This window comes from Alexandromys fortis, unplaced genomic scaffold (assembly GCF_014885135.2).
Source record: "Alexandromys fortis isolate MF-2015 unplaced genomic scaffold, M_Fortis_MF-2015_v1.1 scaffold_35, whole genome shotgun sequence".
Classification (NCBI taxonomy): domain Eukaryota; kingdom Metazoa; phylum Chordata; class Mammalia; order Rodentia; family Cricetidae; genus Alexandromys; species Alexandromys fortis.
In genome coordinates, this window is record NW_026067913.1 from 9,269,754 (window position 1) to 9,285,761 (window position 16,008).

The 16,008-nt window shown below is 40.9% G+C and overlaps 1 protein-coding gene across 2 annotated transcripts in view; it reads right to left on the minus strand.

The window, feature by feature from the left end:
- The window catches only part of Nubpl (NUBP iron-sulfur cluster assembly factor, mitochondrial), a 161,850-nt gene that overhangs the window by 45,998 nt on the left and 99,844 nt on the right, over positions 1–16,008 (minus strand). The gene's annotated exons all lie outside the window — the stretch shown is intronic.

The following is a 16,008-nucleotide window of genomic DNA, read 5'->3' on the forward strand; positions in this document are numbered from 1 at the left end:
TGGCTTTTGGGGGTAGTGTGGCCTTGTGGAGGAAGTATGTCAGTGTGGGGGTGGGCTTTGAGGTCTCCTTTGCTCAAGCTCAGTGTGACACTCAGTTGCCTGTAGCCAAAGATGTAGAACTGTCATCTTCTCCAGCACCATGTCTGCCTGCACGCTGCTGTGCCCCACCATGATGATAATGGACTGAACCGCTGAACTGTAAGCCACCCAATCAAAGACTTTCCTTTCTAAGAACTGCTGTGGTCATGGTATTTCTTCCCAGCTGCCATCCAGGAAGATAAAGGTCATTTTCTCTCTTTCTGTCCTCCTCTGAGACTGCCAGCACTGGCAGATGGGCAAGTCTCTTCACTTCAGAGAGTGCCACATGCCAAGTGCCAACAATCGATCACTGTTTTTCCCTGCCATTTAAGCATGTTGATTACGCTACTTCCAATTTCGTATTTCAGAGAACCAAGGTTCCAAGGAACTAAAAATATGTCACTGTTACAGCAGTTCATTTCAAATGACGCTCAAATTGGACTCCAACTATCTGAGAAAAGCTGGCCCGGGACCTATGCGATGCATACTGACGTTCTAAAAGAAAAGCTCGCTGACTGGAACAGAGTTTAACTCCCGTCGGGAGGCTAACAACCATGGCCTTCAGTCAGCAGATGTGTGTGTTGGCGCCATGGCCTTGTATGTGGCCTGTTGGGTGCTCGTGACAGAAACTGCTCTGCTGGGGCCGACAGTGACAAACTTCTGGAACCAGCTAAGAAGTCAAGAGTAAAGCTGCTGACTTTGCTCATGGCCCTTCTAGCACTCTGCATCTACGGCTTGGCCATAGTGTTTTTATGTTCACAGCATTGTGTGCAAGTAGTGCTGTTTTGATATGATTTTGTTGTTGTTGCTCAACATAAAAACATAAATTTCACTAATTTTTGACAATTTCATACATTCGTACAAAGTATTTTGATCATATATGACCTTCTCCACCTAACTCCTCCAAGATTTACCCCTACACTCTGTCTCCCAGCCTTGTGTCCTCTGTTTTGTATTTATTTACTCATTCCAATCAGTGTTGCCCTAACTCGTGTGTGTGGGGCCATCCACTGGAGTGTGGTCTAGCTATCAGGGGCCACGTGCTTAAAAGAAGCTGACTCACTCACTGTTCTTCAGAAGCTATCAGCTGCCCAGTAGTTTGATCTTGATCTGATTCTTTTCTTTCTTTCTTTCTTTCTTTCTTTCTTTCTTTCTTTCTTTCTTCCTTCCTTCCTTCCTTCCTTCCTTCCTTCCTTTCTTTCTTTCTTTTTTTTTCTTTTGGTTGTTTCTCTGTCGCTTTGGAGCCTGTCCTGGAACTAGCTCTTGTAGACCAGGCTGGCCCCAAACTCACAGAGATCTGCCTTCCTCTGCCTCCCGAGTGCTGGGACTAAAGGCATGAGCCACCACAGCCTGGCTTGATCTGATTCTTAATACAAAGCATCCCTGGAGGAAACTGACCCCCTTTTTCCCCTCATTCATAGCACTTTCTCCATTCTTACTGGTCTCCCCCAAAAGTACATACACTAAAAGCTCAGCCCTCAGTGTGACAATATTGAGGAGTAGCAGAGTTTTTTATCGACACTGTTGTGTAGTTATCCTGCCCACATCAAAGTATATCCAAGACAGAAGGGGAGAAACTCATTAAGACTCAGAAATTCAATAAAAAAAAGTAAAAATTACAAGTCTTAGGAAGTTTCTGAAAATTACAAGACTCACAAGGCCTTCTTCAAGCTAGCAACTGCTAGAAGAGACTCTGAACAGCTAAGCAGTCTGAAAGTCATACAGGAAATTGCAGGAATAGGCACAATGTGTGAGAGTCATCACCCACGCTGGACTTTTCTGTGAGTCGTGCATGCCACTGTAACCTCTCACTGATACTCCTAAAAGTACACTCAGTAAACTAATGGGCTCACCAAATGCATTTTGGGCGGAAAATGAAGTTTCTTTGGTGTCGTCGGTGCCCCCTGTGGTAAGCAAACAATGCCCCCAATCCCACACCACCACTACAAAAGCTAATCTTGAAACCTCAGCCTCCCAAACTATAGGTTAAAAAAGCATCCTTTATAAACTATTCAGCCTCAAGGACTCTGTTTCCACCACTGAAAATGGACTAGAAAACTGGTATAGAAGATGCTCTTAACCTGACGTCAGCTCCACCGTCAAATTTTACAGACACATTAGCAAGGCCACAGATTTTCTTAATTTACCTGATTTCTAAGATATAAAACAGCTCTTTCGGCTTTAAGAGATGTTTTTTGATAAAACTATCTCCCCAACCTCAGATGAGACTGGGTGTGTTCAGAGTGCCATGTCTAGTCTACAGACATATTTCCTCAGTTCCAGAGACAGCCCGTTAACAGAAGAGACCACTGGCAGGCATGCCTGCTGCTCCCTCTCCATGGCCAGACTCCTCCCTCACAGCTGACCAGTGTTTAATAAACATGTACGGGATAACTGCACGTCAAGTTGTTATTGCAATTATAGTATACAACTAACATGAAAACCCTCTCCACGTGAGAAACCTTTAACACACAAAAGAAGTCTAAAGCAGAACAGCTGCGTTACATGTCTGAGCCATGCGCAGCTTTTGCTCTTCCTGGCGGCTTATTTATAAGGTCATGCAACATTTTATTTTGGTTGCAAGAAGAAAATTGTTACAAAAGAGAAGTTACTTAAATATAAATTCCTTAGCAAAAACCTGAATGATAAAAAGGTTTTAATTAATGGCCTTCTGAGTGGAACAAACAAATAACACAATGGATACACTAACCCGATCTTTGTAACCTTTATTAAATGCGCCAATTGTAATAAGACATGGCTCAAGTTATAACAGAGTTTTTTGCAAATGTTTTCATTTTCTCAGATAATTGAGTTCTCTGAGCCATTTTAAAACAGTTCCCCTTCTATAGGAAACGGGAGAGGGGGTTTACCTGAAAGGCAAGGAAACTCAAGAGAGCAGCTAACGCCCTCCAGAGGAGAAACTTCCTTCACAACATCTTTCTTCTGGTAAGTTGTTCTCCAGCAGAGGGCTAGAGCAAGCTGGCCCTGACAACTTGGACACAGCATCAACTCATAGGGCGCTTGCTAGCCGAACCTGATTCAGTGGTTCTCTGCCTACTCTGAGCCCATTTGCTGAAATAATATTTAAAGCAGGACGTCCCACAGAGACCCACGTAAATCCATAGTATGAGCAAAGCAAGAAAATAACAAAAATAACAGCATTTCCATAAAAGTCATGGTTTTCAGTGATTTACAGGATATCCAAGTTCTCCAAAAGCACAATTTGCTGATTATATGCACAGATATTCATAACTATGAAGCAAGATGCTAATGAAGTATAGAACTATGAGCAAAGAGACCTAAAATATAATAAACCTGCTTCAAAAATCAAGACGTTTTCATTTGTAAGCAATTAACCTTTAGAACTAGCTCTCCCTCCGTAGTTCTTCCGTGTGCTGCCTCCCACTGCCGTGCCCATTTAACCTTCCTGCTCGTTTCCTCTGTATCCCTAGGGAACACTGTATTCTAGCTCCCCTTCCTCGGAAGACACCCACTCCCCACCCAGTCCCGTACCAGCTATTTACCTCTGTGGACAGGTATTTTAAATGAAATACGTGTACCTAAAGCTTAAACTAACATCCAAATATAAGAAAAATACAGAACGTTTCTCCTTCTGGGTCTGGGCTACCTCCCTCGGCTCATTACCTGCAGATCTCACCATTTCAGGTCCCTTTAATGGAACGACATTACATAGAAACCAGCCACACCCAGGACAGCTGATCTCAGGTGCAGTTGACCAGTACAAAATGGACTCGACTTTTGTTGCTTTTGTTTTGTTTTGTTTGTCTTGGGGTTTTGTTTGTGTGTGTGCTTTTTTGTTTTGTTATTTTTGTTTTTAAGAAAGAGAATGAACATGAAGTTGGGTGAGTAGGAGGGGAAGGAGTTGGGGGAGGGAAAAGAATATGATCAAAATATATTAAATGAAAAATTGTAAAGGTTAGGTTTTTTAAATTACCAAAACAATTATAATCCTTTATGGACATTTAAATAGCTAAAGTTTAAGAGTGTTTTCTCAGAAGGAATTACAATTCACTTTTCCAATCTAATACATGCAATTTGTAAAATATATCTAGATATGCAGCCCTCTAATAAAGTCACAACATTACTAAATACTTTGATGACAATTTTTAAGAATATTTTCATGGTTATTTAGGACAAAGGGCAAGATTACAGCTGCCATAGAAGCTGCTTTCTGGATCCCCATTAAAAACATGGCCAGCCATTGCTCACATTCAGGCTCTCCAGGGCATCAGCGCACCAGAAGAACACCATCTCCCATGAGACCAGGGCAGCCACTACACTACGGGCATGTGCAATCCAAACAGTCGCCCTGCCATGATGGCTCTTGGTTCCAGTTCCCGTCAACGCTATCCACCTTAATTTGGGGCTCAGGGACCCTCAAATGGAGCTAGGCTGGGGCAGAAAAGAGAGCAGAAAGTGGAGCAGCTGGTGACAGGAGGGTGCATCAGGATGAATCGAGCAGCCACTGGGCCTATGTATGGTCTATTAGACGCCTGGAGCATGCGCACTTGACATACACGGAGTGCTATGACCCCTGTTTTACATGTAAGATACTAAAGGGTTGAAATGTGGCATATTTGTCAAGGTCATGCTGTTGCTAAGTTAGAGACCTGGGATACCATATTACTATCCTCCAAACTTCTCCAGAGTTCTGCTAGCAAAAACTCATGACCCCAAGAACATAGTTTTTTTCAGTATGTGACTTGTGATATATAAGCATGTAAGATAGAACCCACTTAGATTCACCGAAAGTCAATGATTTATATAAAAGAGATAAGAATTATTTCTACATTTTCCCTTTTCAGGTTCATTATAATGATATTCTCTCTCTCTCTCTCTCTCTCTCTCTCTCTCTCTCTCTCTCTCTCCCCCCCCCCCTCCCCCCCCCCCCCCCCCTTCTTCCTGCCTGTTTTTGGACAGTCTTTTATATTAGAAATAAGAGTCCTAGTAACCATGGCAATCTTAGGCACAGATTTCCCAGTGTTGTGATAATGAAGAACACTTGAGTCTTCAATAATCTGCCATCCAACAGGTCTTGTTTGAAATCAGTGTCATTCTACCAAATACCTAGATAGGAAAATGATGCGGGGTAATCACTGAAGACAGTAAACGATCTACAGGAACAGATGGGAATACTTAGATAGTTTTCTCACAAATATCTGTAGTTTTTTAACATATTTTTAAAACTAGGTCAGTATATTTCATGTTTAAATGCAAAAGATCAAAATCATCAAAAAGGAAACCAACTGTGAGAATTCCAGCTGAATATGAAGCTATATTTTAAGTTTAACTATTATATTGAGGCTTGTAGGTCTTAAATTCTATTTCAACATTAATTGTAATTTTTTTAAAAAAAAATCAGAACACTTAAAAAGAAGCCTATAAAACACTAAGCATCTGAAACTAGCACACAAGAACTGAATCTGAGCATCTAGTCACCAGAAAGAGTTGACTGCCGAGTCCTCTGGACTCTGGCTCTCCCATCTGTGGAGAAGAGGACTCCAGCCTGGGTGGGCGAGCATTCAGACACTGCCAAGCACTGCAGAGGAGAGAGAAGCAGCAGTGACTGCTGAGTAAAGGGAGAAAACCTGAGGAGACCTGCTTACAGAGAAGGGGGAGAAATACACTTTCCTCTCAAAACAGCGAAGGAGCAAAACAAAAGAAGAAAGCAGGTATATTGCATAAGACAAAATGGCTTATGGTTAAGAAACCTACTTCTGGAATGATGACATTTTATCGGACGATTTAGCTGAACCTCACAAAATGAGACTGAAAATCACACTGAACCAGTCTGCTTTGAATGCCCTCCTAAAATCCCTTCCTGTGTGTCACCTAAGGTCTGATGAATTGTATCAACATAAAATGCTGTAAATGGCACAACAGATGCCATCTTCAGTTGCTGAGGTGATTCCACACACACAGTTCCCCAAGGGCAGGGCAAGCAGGGGTTTCAACTCCACCCTGAAGGTTGTAGAGCAAGCATAACCACCCAGAACACATAGAGCTTCTCTGTACCACATATGACAGGAGCATACTCAGCCAGAAACTGCAAGCTCTTCTTCTCATTCTGTGTCTTTTATACACCTCAGCACCAATGTGGGATCAAAGAGAGGAGTGTCATAGGACCTGGCCCTCACCGTGCCGTGCTGATCTTGTGGTACATATGGGATTTGCTTGCTTTATGAATGTAATTTAGTTGAAATAGAATTATGCTGCTTTCTCCCCTCCCTTTCTTCCCTACAGCACCTCCCACCTGCCCTTCTGCAAACCCTTTCATGTCCCCTTCCAGCCTCAAGTTGGTAGTTTCTTTTCCTTTTATTATCATTGGTAAATGCACATATATGTACATGATGATCTAAATAAGTACAGCCCGCTGAGTGCACCTTTGTTGTCTGTGTGTATATGCACATGGAAGCCTCTCTAAAGGAAACCAGATGCTGGAACACAGCAGACCTTAATACAAGAAAACCGAAACAATCCCATGTGTTCTACTTGACCATTATGTAATAAAACTTAAAATCAACAGGAATAATTCTTCAGTAAGTGTTCGTAAGTGTATAGACTCACGAAGATTAAACAACTCATTACTGAATGAAGTAATGGATCGGTTGAAGAAGGAATCAAGAATGAAATCAACATATTCATAAAACTAAATGCAAACTACACAACAAAACCTCTGGGACACATTAAAAAGCCATTATGAAAAGGGAATTAACAGCTCTAAGTGCCTATATTAAAAGATCAGAAAAAAACACAAATAAGTGGCTTAATGAAGCAACTCAAAAATTTGGAAAAACAAGAACAAACCAAATTGAAACCTATCTGGTAACAAGAAACATTAAAAACCAAAACAGACATTAATGAAATAGAAATAAAACAATACAAAGAATCAATGAATCTAAGAGCTGTTTCTTAGAGAAGATAAGGATGACAAATCCTTGACCCAATTAATCCAAAGAATGAACAAAAGGACCCAAATTAACAATATCATAAATGAGCAGAAAAACTTACAAGAGACACCAAAGAAATACAAAGCACTCTATAGCCTGCACATTGGAATATCTAAAAGAAATGGATATATTTCTTGATTCATCTAAACTACTAAGTAAATGAAGAGCTCAACAACTTAATCAGATCAACAACAAAGAAGACTGAGAAAGGGGTTGGGGGAGCCTCCCAACAAAAAAGTCCATGCCCTGATGAATTCATAGCAGAAATTTACCAGACTTTCAAAAAAGATCTACAACTGATCTTTCTCAAACTATTAAAAAAAAAAAAAGGAGCACCCCCAAACTCCTACAAAGCCCACATCACTCTACCACCACAACCATGTAAGGACACAACAAAATGAAAGTCACCCATGGATATTCCCAATGCAAGCATCCTAATAGAATACTAGCAAACCAAAGACAAGCATATATCAAGAAGATCAGACACCATGATCAAGTTGGGTTTATTCAGATATGCAGGCTTGGTTCAACATACAGAGGCCAACAGACACAATAAATAATAATAAATGAACTTAAAGATAAAACACAGATGCCATAAAGACCTTTGACAAAATCCAACAAAACTTCATGATCAAAGTTTTAGAGGGAATAGGACCAGAGGGAGCATCCATCAACATAATAAAAGCTATATATGACAAACCCGCAGCCAATACTATCATAACTAGGAAAACTCAAAGCAATTCCATTAAAATCAGGGATGAGATAGAAGTGCCTACTATCCCTACTTCTTTTCAGTACAGTGCTGAAAACACTACCCAGAGTAATAGGCAAAAGAAGGAAATGAAAGGGCTACAAATAGGAAAAGAAGAAGTCAACCACCCTTATTTTTAGATTATATGATATAATGAGATCCTGAAAGTTCTAGCAGAAAACTTCTAAGAACAATCAACAATCTCAGCACAGTGGCAGGGTTCCAAATCAATTTGTGAAAACCAGTGACCTCTTTATACACCAACAACAAACAGACTGAGAAAGAGATCATGACACACGTCCACTTACAATAGCATCAAAGATAAGAAAATATCATGGACAAACATAAATAAGGAGGTGAAAACCCCTACCATTAACCTTCAAATCTCTGAAGAGAGAGATTGAGATAGATACTAGAAAATGGAAAGAGAGCCCATGCTAATGGATTGGTAGAAATAATAATATTGTGAAAATGACCCTCCTACCAAAATCAATTTACAGTTTAATGCAATCCCAAACAAAATATCCAAAGAGTTCTTTATAAAGATAAGAAAACTCAATGAGAACTTCACATGGAAACAGAATACACGCACGATAACCAAAGCAATCCTGAGCGAAAAAAGAATCATACTAAAGGGATTGGTATTTTAGGCTTCAAGATGATTGTAGAGCTACAGTAATACAAACGATATGGCACTGACACAAACAGACATATAGACCAGGAGAATGGATGTATAAGCCAGACATGAGTATAGCTGACATTTAAAAAAAGAGAGAAATAGGAAAAATGATGTTAGAAAAACTGAATGTCTAAATGCAAAAGAATGATAGTAGACCCATAACTATCTCCTTCCATAAAAATTACATCCATGGTCATCAAAGACGCAATCTGAAACCCGAGACAGTAAAATTGCTAGAAGAAAACACAGGTAGGACTTACAAGATACTAGAGCAGAAAAAGACTTCTGAACAAGAAAGACCCCATTTTCTAAGAAATTGAGGCCAATAATTGGTAACTGGGACCTCAAAAACAAAAACAAAACAAAACAAAAGGCTTCTCTACAACTAGGGAAACCATCAATTGAGTGAATAACCCACAGAATGGAAGAATCTTTGTCAGCTAGCTATACTATAGACCTGACAAAGGATTGATATCTAGAATATACAAAAAAACTCAAAAACAGCGTCAAGGAAACATACAACCCAAATTTAAAAACCAGCTAGGGATCTAAACAGAAATCTTAAAGGTGAAATAGGAATGGGTAAGAAATACCTCAAAAAGTGTCCTTCATCCTTACCAGTTGGGGAAATGCAAACTAAAACAACTTTGAGATTTCATCTTGCTTCAGTCAGAATGGCCAAGATCAAAATGATTCACAACAAGGGCTGAGTTTGGGGAGCCAGGAGCCTCGTTCACTGCTGGTGGGAAGGCGAATCGGTGCAGCCACTCTGGAGACCAGTGGGAAGAACCCCCAAAGCTAAACATAAGTATACCATGGCCCAGATCTACCACTCCTTGGTACACGCCCAAAGGACAACATCACAGACCACAGACATCGGTTCAGTCGTCTTCATTGCTGCCCTGTTCACACAGCCTGAAAAACGGGAACACCCGCGTGTGCCGCAGTGATGCACATACGCACTGTGGAAGACTAGTTAGCTGTGTGTAGAGAAAACTGAAATTGGTTTACTTCTGATTTACTTCAGACCTTTTCTAAAAGGTAGTTGGTTACTGGGACTCAAACTCAGGTCTGCAGAGCAAGCACTTCACTGAATGAGACGTTCCCCTGCCTCAGATACACGCTTGTCTCCTGATCTGTCTTTAGTTCCTGGGGGAACTGTTGCTATGTGACCTCCTTCGCTTTGATAAGATGTAAGAATCTACTGAAATACTATGAGAATTCTTTGGCGTGCAGAAATATACCTGAAAATTTAAAACATTATTTATAGCTGTAGCATAATTTAAAAAAAAACTGAAATATTTCAACAAGAAAAGAATTCAGCAAAGATTCAATGTCAGGCAAAAGAGTTATGTGTGGCTATCTGCCAGGATGCTAATTAGAAACTCGGACAGCAGAGTTTGACTAGTCAATCTGAAAAGCATGGTTTTGCTTCTTCATTGTACAGCAGGACAGAGACCATTAGAGTGAGAAGTTCCCTGGATGCTCATCCCAGCACTTTGCCTTTTACAGATCAAGATACTGAAATTCAGGAGTCAAATGTCTGTTCCAGAGTTACCCTGCAAAGCAGGACAATAAAAGCTTCCTTTTGTTTTCAAAGTGGAAATCAGATTATAAAGTTGAAAATAAAGACCCTACTAATTAGGCAGCAGTATCTCAGTGAAAAGCTGTTCTTAGTGAACCGTGCAAATAAAATCTTCTTGTAATGAACACAATTCTCACAGATGAATACTGTGAAAATATTCATGTATTTGTGGTTTTCCCATATTCCAAAATTACCCAAGTAAATAATCTCTAAAATCTCTTTCCCAAATGCCTAGGTGATTCAAACAGGTATTTTTTTTTAAATTAAAGGCAAAATTCTCTAGAGTAAAAGTGATATAGAAATATGTGGTCAAATTTAACAAAAACTGCAAGTAACAGAAAACTGGGGCTAAGAAGTGAGCAGGAAAGAAGTCCCACCTGTTGTTTGAGTAACAAATGCCTACACTTTGGGGACCCACATTTGACTCTGGCAGATGGACTTGCTGCCTACAGAGCTGCACAGAGGACAGTGCATCTGCTATCACGAGCACCACGGACAAAAATCTAGCATCACACCCTTCAACTGGAATGTTCCTTAACACAAAGATGCTGAGAGAGGCTAAAGATAGTAGAATTAGGAAAGAGACGCCAAGACCAAAGAAGGAAACAGCCTGAGGATGGGGGCATGGTGAACACACAAAACAGCGTAGTTCCCAAGTCACAGGTCTAAGCACTTCAGAACTTCCAAAACTACATAATTACTTCAGCACTACTTCAGAAAGCCAGGAAACCAGGATTGTGAGATTACGACGCAATAAGGTAATGGATGAGTTCCATACATCCCATTAAAAGCCCATTAAGTGAGCAGCTGTTCCTCCATTCGCAATTAAGGAAACTGTCATTACAGTGAGCTGCTCAAAATAAATTTACCTGATGAGCAGGTAAAAGTGGTAATGGATCTAGACGTTGCTCCTGCTTCAACAGGTATCTGCTCAGTTCACGTTTATCTAATATGATAGATCACACATTAGTATGCACGCTAAAGATGTTGTGTAGAAACGACTGAGTGGGGAAGATAATTAACATGGAGTTTATCCCTAAATCAAAATATAGGCCAACATTCATATGAACCAAGCATTGTCCCGACACTGGGGATACAGCAATGTATAACAACTCTGAAGTCCCTGCCCCACGAAGAAAGGACAGGAACACAAACAAACCAGTGAGCAGACCATGGGGAATCCTGGTAAACTAAACAGAGAATTCTCAACAGAAGAATTTCAAATGGTCAAAAGATACCTAAAGACATGTTCAACTTCATTACCTATCAGGGAAATGCAAATCAAAACATCTCTGAGATACCATCTTACACCTGTCAGAATGGATAAAATAAAAAACACCAAAGATAGCTTATGCTGGAGAGGATGTAGAGTAAGGGGAACACTCATCCATTGCTGGTGGGAATGCAAACTTCTGTAACCACTTTGGAAGTCAGTGTGGCAGTTTCTTAGAAAATTGGGAGTCAACTTACCTCAGGATCCAGCAATACCACTCTTGGGAGTATACCCAAAAGATGCTCAAGCATACTACAAAAGCATTTGTTCAACTATGTTCATAGCAGCTTTATTTGTAATAGCCAGAACTTGGAAACAACCTAGATGCCCCTCAATGGAAGAATGGATAAAGACAGTGTGGCACATCTACATATTAGAGTACTACTCAGGGGTAAAAAAACAAAGACATCTTGAAATTTGCATGCAAATGGATGGAATTAGAAAGCACTATCCTGAGTGAGATAACCCAGACCCTAAAGTAAGAATATGGTATGTACTCACTTATTAGTGGATTCTATCCATAAACAAAAGACATTAAGCCTATAGTTCATGATCCTAGAGAAGCTAAGTAATAAGGTGAAACCAAAGAAAAACATATATAGACCCACCTGGAAATTGGAAGCAGACAAGATCGCCTGACAAAATTTGGGAGTATGGGGGCGGGGTGAAAACGAAGGGAGAAGGGGAAGAGGAAGGGAGAAGGGGAGGGTTGGGGAGAGCTTGAGGGAATGGGATAGTTGAGATGGAGGAAGGACAAATATGAAAGCAAGGAAAGAGATATCTTGATTGAGGGAGCCATTTTGGGGTTAGCAAGAAACCTGGCTCTAGAAAAATTCCCAGGAATCCACAAGGATGACCCCAGCTAAGATCCTAAGCAACAGAGAAGAGGGTTCTGAACTGGCCTTGCCTTGTAGTCAGACTGATGATTATCTTAAATATCACCATAGAACCTTCGTCTAACAACAGATGGAAACAGAGATAGAGAACCACATCAGAGCATTGGACTGAGCTCTCCAGATCCAGTTGAAGAGTGGAAGGAGGGAGAGTATGAGCAAGGAAGTCAAGACCATGAGGGGTTCACCCCACTGAGACAGTTTGCCTGAGCTATTGGGAGTTCACCAACTCCAGCTGGACTGGGAATGAACGAGCATGGAATCAAACTAGTCCCTCTGAATGTGGTTGACAGTTGGGGCAGACTGAGGGGCCAATGACAAGGGCACTGGGATTTGTCTCTACTGCATGTACTGGCTTTTGGGATCCTATTCTCTTTGGATGGATACCTTGCTCAACCTAGATGCAGTACGGAGGGCCTTGGATTTCCCACAGGGCGAGTGTCTTGCCCTCTCTTAGGATTGGAGGGGGTGGAGGAAGAGTGTGTGGAGGGAGTGGAAGGGGAGTATGAGGAGGGGAGGATGTGGGAATTTGGATTGGTATTTTTTTTAAAGTAATAAAATAAAATGATAATAAAAAGAAAAAAAAAGAAACTACCCTACAGTCTTCCCACAGCCTGGCATGATGGAGGCATTTCTCAGTTGAAGTTCCCTCCTGTCAGATGACTTTAGCTTGTGTCAAGTTGACATAAAACTGTCCAGCACAGGCCTTGTCTGAACTTCTAGCTCTGTAAGTCAAAGATCTATTTTACCGTCTCTGGGAACCCCAGAAAGTATCATGCCTTGATCCAAAGAATGTGAGCCTCTAGAACTACTTTGGCTGCAGGGGAGGGGGGGGGGGGACAGTGTTTCTAAACAAAGCTCCTGAGAGCAAGGTGACATCCCGGCAAAGGGAGATCACGTTTCATTTGGGCTCATATATGCCTGCTATGGGGTGTAGGAAGAGGGATGACTGCAGAGCGTGGTTAAATGGGAGCTGACCTTCTGTAATACTGAGGGAGGTGGGTGGAGTGATGCAGCGGTGTAGCATTTCCTCAGGACCCCTCTGCGAGCATCACAGAATCACCAGAGACCCGAGTGTGCTAGAGTGAGACTGAGCTCTGGAACTGTGTGAGCAGAAACGAGGCAGAATGCTGTCAGCGGAGATTTGCATCCCACCCCAGCTGCACTGCCGAGCAAGGCGGACAGGTGTTATAATTACCACACTTCTGGGCTGTGCAGCCAGGGGTCAGAGGTTGAGAATTCTCACCTCTGTCTGCATAACAACACAAGACAACGCCTTGAGGGAAAGGAAATTAATACTTTGATTATTAAGACTGGTTTGGTTACACCTATCTGGTTTTATAAACACACACACACACCCTGCAGAAGGAGTTGATATAAAAATCTAATGGCTTCTTAATTAAGCTTCTCATTGAAATTATGGATGAGAATTTCACAAAGCTAGAGGAAACAAAAATGGACACCCAACCATCTGCTGCCTGCATGAATCACACACAGCTAAGAAGCACAATCAGACACTGCGAGGAAGGTCGGAAAGTAATCTACCAAACTAAGGGAAGCTGCTAACAAGCTGGCAGGGCAGTTCTCCTACCCAACAAAGCAGATTTGAAAACAGAACTAAGCAGAAATGACAAGAAGGCCTAAACATTGATGAAGGAACTACTCACCAGGAGGATGTAACTACTGCAATCAACACACCAAATCTTGGAACTGCTAGTTTTATTAAAATAAAAATAAAACATAAACACGAAAAGGTTCAGAGCTCAGGGATCTCTTCAGAAGAGGAGACAGAAAGATTATAAGAGTCAGAGGGGATGACGACATCAAGAGTTTAAAGTTCTCTGAATCAACTAAGCAAGGCACATATGAGTTTGCAGAGACAGAAGCAGCAAGCACATCTGGATAGGTCTGACAAATAAAAAGTCAGGAAAGAAACCTCAGAGCTAGATTATATCATGGACCAACAAGACTAAATAGGTCACTGCAGAGTATTTCACAAGAGATAAAGAAGACACGTTCTTCTTAGCAGTGGGAACATATTCTATATTGACCATATTATAAACCACCAAGAAAGCCTTGATACGTAAAAATAAACAGAAATAGTATCTGGTATTCTATCAGACTACAGTGGAGTAAAACTAGAAATCAGTAACAAGACTGGCCTCAGAAAACCCATAAATATTTGGATTGTGAACAATAAAACTTGGACAAATAATGGGTGACTGGAGAAATGGAGAAGGTAAACTTTAAATCCCTAGAGTCCTACTGAAAATGAGTGCATAGTCATCAGCACGCATGGGACACAATCAAGGCATGTTCGAGTGATGTCTATGGCCATAGTGTTCACACTAAAAACTCATTGCGGGGAGAGGCTGGACAGACGGTTCAGGGTTAAGAGCACTGGCTGCTCTTCCAGAGGACTCACAGAACCCTCATGGTGGCTCACAATTGCCTATAACTCAAGTACCAGGGGATCCAACACCACCTTCCTGTCTCTGCAAACACCAAGCATTCAAGAAGGACACAAATATACGTACAGACAAAATACTCATACAAAAAATACCCATGAAATTAAATTGAAATAAAAAAAAACTCAGATCTCAAATAATTTTATAGTGCAACTAAAAGTCCTAGAAAAGCATGAAACCAAATATAAGGAGTAAAGCTCAGGGCAGAGGTGGCAAAATAAAGGCTAATAAAACAGTAATAGAACTCATCAGATCAAAAGTGAGTTCTTTAAAAAGAAGAACAGGATAAATCAGGCAAACCAGCCAAAAGAAAGACAGGATCCAAATGAAAAACAAGAAATAGATGAAAGGGAAATCGTACAACAGACTCCAACAAAATCGTGTGTTATTTGGGGGGTACTCTGAAAATAATATTTCAACAAATCAAAAAATCTAGAAGAAATGGCTAACTTTCTAAATACCCATGACCTACCAAAACTAAAACCAGAAGATTTAAACAGCTTAAACAGACCCAGGAAAGGCAGTAAGGCCTTTCCTGGACCAGATGACAGGTTTACTGCCAAATTTTACCAAACTTCCACAGATCTAATACCAATACTTTTCAATTGTCCTACAAAATAGAAATGAACACTGCCAAGAACACAACCAAACTCTATGAATCCAGTATAATTCTAAAACTAGACAAAGGGACCCCTTCAAAGAAAGCTGCAGATCCCTCTCCCTAACGACCCCAGATGCCAAATACAAACTAAATTCAAACATCAGTATCAAGCTGAGTTCATCTTAATCTCCAGAATGCAAGGTTAGTTCAACACATGCGAACCAATAAGGGTAATATACCACATGATCATCTCGATGGGTGCAGAAAGGCATTTGACAAAGGACAACATGACTTTACAATAAAAGTACTGAGAGAACTAGGAATAGATGGAACACAACCCAATAAAGACTATACATAGACTTTACGTAGCCATTCTGCAAAAGGAGGAAAAATGGAGATCATTCCCACTAAAATCTGGCATGAGCTGGGTGACCGCTCCCCCACTCTTACTCAATACAGTGCTCAAAGTCTTACGTAGAGCAACAAAACAAGAGAAATATATAAAAGGTTTGAGATTGGAAAGGAATAAGAAAACTATCATTTGAAGACATTAGTTCGGGCAGTGGTGGCGCACACCTTTAATCCCAGCACTTGGGAGGTAGAGGCAGGCGGATCTCTGTGAGTTCGAGACCAGCCTGATCTATAGAGCTAGTTCCAGGACAGGCTCCAAAACCACAGAGAAACCCTGTCTCGAAAAACCAAAAAAAAA